Genomic DNA, 3496 nt, shown 5'->3' with positions numbered 1-3496 from the left:
TATATATATATAATTCCGGTAATGTTACGTCTGATGACGTAAGTAAGGTAATAGGCACATACAATTAGTGCTCAGTTTGAGCACTAATTTGATCCTGTATCAATCTCTTGTGAATTATATTCCTGTAACAATTCTACCTTTGTGTTTAAATATGTTATAATTTGACCTGATAGCAGTTGTTTGCTTGATGATGATGATGATGATGATGATGATGATGATGATGATTATTATTATTATTATTATTATTATAATAAAGTCAGCGGGCTGGCAGAATCGTTTGCACACCGGGCAAAATGCTGAGCGGTATTTCGTCTGTCTTTACGTTCTGAGTTCAAATTCCGTCGAGGCCAACTTTGCCTTTCATCCTATCGGGGTCGATAAATTAAGTACCAGTTTAACACTGGGGTCGATATAATCGACAAGTCTCCTCCCCCGAAATTTCAAGCCTTGTGACCATAGTAGATTATTTTTTTTTTATTATTATTATAATACACAAACGTACAAGTTATACTGCGTGTAGAACAACTGTAGATACTTAAAGATACACTTGATTTATAAATAAACATATTGTATAATTATCAGTATACATATAACATACACATCAAAGTGTATGTGAGGGAAAAAGATAAAAACATGAGTGTAAATATATTCTCTTTCGCCTGTTTCATAATCCCTTTTCTTCTCCATTCTGTCAAAACAAAAACAAAGAAACTAATGATAATTTCCTCCTACCAAGAAAAATCTCTTATGACTCACTTGAATGAATGTTTTTGAAGCTGGCTGCCCATTCTACCAACAACAACTGAACTCAAATAGCAGGTTCTGTCTTTGTTGGCAAGTAGGAAATTGACAGACGGGGGGTCATGCACCCTGCCTGTTCTAGAATGACTTCAGCAGACCGCGCGCGCGCGCGCGAGCATATGTGGAGTGGGTGTGGGGTTTCAAGTGTACAAAAAAACAAAAAACAAAAATGAGAGACAAGTAAGGGAACAAACACGGTGTATTAGTCTGATACTCAGGAAGAACGGAAAATTCTTTGACGTTTAAGCCTACAATCTTTGACAGAAAAGAACGAGGAAAAAAATGGAGAGATAGAAAAAAAAAAGTGTCACGAAGGTTTCACATGTCGAACACACACACACACACACACACACACAGATGTGCTTTTCTTGTGCATGAGTAACGAGCAAGTTTGGAGTCTCAAGAGCTGTTTCAAATTTGCATCACAGTTACTTGAACAAGGTTCCTTTTCCTTTCTAAAGGCTTTCTATGCATGAAAGTGTGAAAGTATGTGTGTGTGTGTGTGTGTGTGTGTGTGTGTGTGTGTGTGTGTGTATAGTTTAACAAAATTAGACACATACACACACTACCACCCATCCCAATGTAGTTCAACATCTTGTACAGTGCAATATTTTAATGCTAAGTACTTGCAAAGAGTTGGGCTGTTTTTCTTTTTTTTTGGGGGGGGGGGTTCCTATAGCCCAATCGTTCAACCATGACCTAGGAGTGGTAACTATAAACTAAGAACACATAGACTACGATAAGAAATAGGAAACGTTTAGGATGGCATCTTGTATAATAAGAAAAGGTGCTGCAGACAGTCAGCCGAACATAATGAACAAAAGCACGAATAAAAAGCTAAGAAATTCATACAGACAGTGTATTCAAATGTAAACTATGGGTGTACAATAGATGCAGTGGATAGGCGACTTAATTAAGGGTGAAGGAACGTATTCCCTAACTATAGTAACCAGAGTAAAGAACAGGATGGGATGAGAAAATGTTAGGAAGCTTTCACTTCTTACTTGCAACAAAGGTGGTTTTTTTTGGGGTTTTTTTTTTTGAGTGAAGGGTAGGTTGAGTGATACTTAGGTGTGAGGCAGGATGCTGATTGGTAGTGAATCATTGGCACTGAATGGAGAGGATGTGTGAAAGCCAGAAAGAAACAAGTTAGGTATGTCGCGCTGAATGTGAATTGCTTATGTGTGTGAATGGTGGAGAACAGTTACAATGAGAGAAATATTGAGTATGAGATGAATCAGAAGGTGTTGTGCCACAGAGAAGACTAAGCTGGTATGGAGGATGGCAGTTGGTTAAAGAAGTGCTTACTGATTCAAATGGAAGAAAATTGTGGAAGAAGAAAAGACTAGGGAAGACTTGGAAAGAAGTGGTGAAAGCTGATCTCAGGAACCACACGGAGAAGAAGACAAATGACCACAACAAGTGGCAGGGATGTTGTACTGAAGAAGACTTGTCCAACCCATGCAGGCATGAGAAAATGGACATAAATAATGATTACAATAGCGATAATGAGTTACTGTTGGGCTCTTTCGTTGCTTCAACAAATGAGGGTTTAGTGAGACACAGCTGAACATGGTGTTGGTGTCTTAGTTTACTGAAACAACCTGCACAATGTGTATAATGAGTATGGTTTGTACAGAACCGGTCCTATTCTCTCATCCTTCAAATTTCTTATTGGTCTGGTGCAACAAATATCACAAGCCAGGTAGTTATCAGGATGTAGGAATTGTATGGAGTTACCTTCTCTTAGATGAGCAGCTAAAAAAACTGAAGGGCATCATCTGCTCTGGGTTCATTGGGATGTCCTTGAGTGACCCTCTTCCAGACCCAATTCCATGACACGTCAATTAATCCATAGATAGGACCTTAACAGGTACAACAATAGTGACTAAAAAATGGTTCTTGCTCCTCAAAACCTGAAACTTAAACTAGAGTCCCACTAAGGGATTCCATTTTGTTCGCTTGTATGTATGTAAGGTCCAAGGATCCCGGTGTAGGAAGTTAGAAGGTCAACTTTGGTTTTCAACCTTTCAAGGTCGATAAAATCAGTACCGGTTGAATACTGGAGTTGATGTGATCGACTAAGCCCTTCCCCAAACTTTCAGGTCTTGTGCCAAAATTAGAATTATTATGTGAGCTAGCAGAATCGTAACCAGGCCGGACGAAATGCTTAGCGACATTTTCTCCACTGTCAAGATCGACTTTGCCTTTCATCCTTTCGAAATCGATTAAGTAATGTACTAATTGAGCACTGGGGTCAGTGTAATCAACTAGCCCCTACTAATACTTCTAAAGTTCCAGGTTTTGTGCCAAAATTTGAAATGTGTATCATACAAAAAAAAAAAGAAAATCAAGACCAAAATAGATAAATTCCGTTTCTGGGACAGCTATTCCAAAAGTGCCGCCAAAGTACCAGAAATATGAATACAAGAAGTCATTTGTGTCTTATAATAAAAAAAAAAAAGGCAAAAGAGACCGATAGAATAAGTACTAGGCTTCCAAAGAATAAGTCCTGGGGTTGATTTGCTCGACTAAAGGCAGTGCTCCAGCATGACCACAGTCAAAAGACTGAAACAAGTAAAAGAGTAAAAGAGTATAGATTTAGCCTTATGAATTTTTGGCCCACCCCTCTTTCTAATGTTTCAGCCATATCAATTTGAGGTCGCCGCCTTGTACCAACTCACCTCTTGACAAT

General features: G+C 38.6%; 1 protein-coding gene across 1 annotated transcript in view; it reads right to left on the bottom strand.

Annotated features, from left to right (window-relative positions):
• Positions 1-3496, bottom strand: part of LOC106873406 (zinc finger protein 3) — a 15062-nt gene that overhangs the window by 9964 nt on the left and 1602 nt on the right. The window lies entirely within an intron of this gene.

The sequence above is a fragment of the Octopus bimaculoides genome, chromosome 14 (genome assembly GCF_001194135.2).
Source record: "Octopus bimaculoides isolate UCB-OBI-ISO-001 chromosome 14, ASM119413v2, whole genome shotgun sequence".
Taxonomy (NCBI): domain Eukaryota; kingdom Metazoa; phylum Mollusca; class Cephalopoda; order Octopoda; family Octopodidae; genus Octopus; species Octopus bimaculoides.
This window is presented reverse-complemented; position numbering and strand designations above follow the sequence as displayed.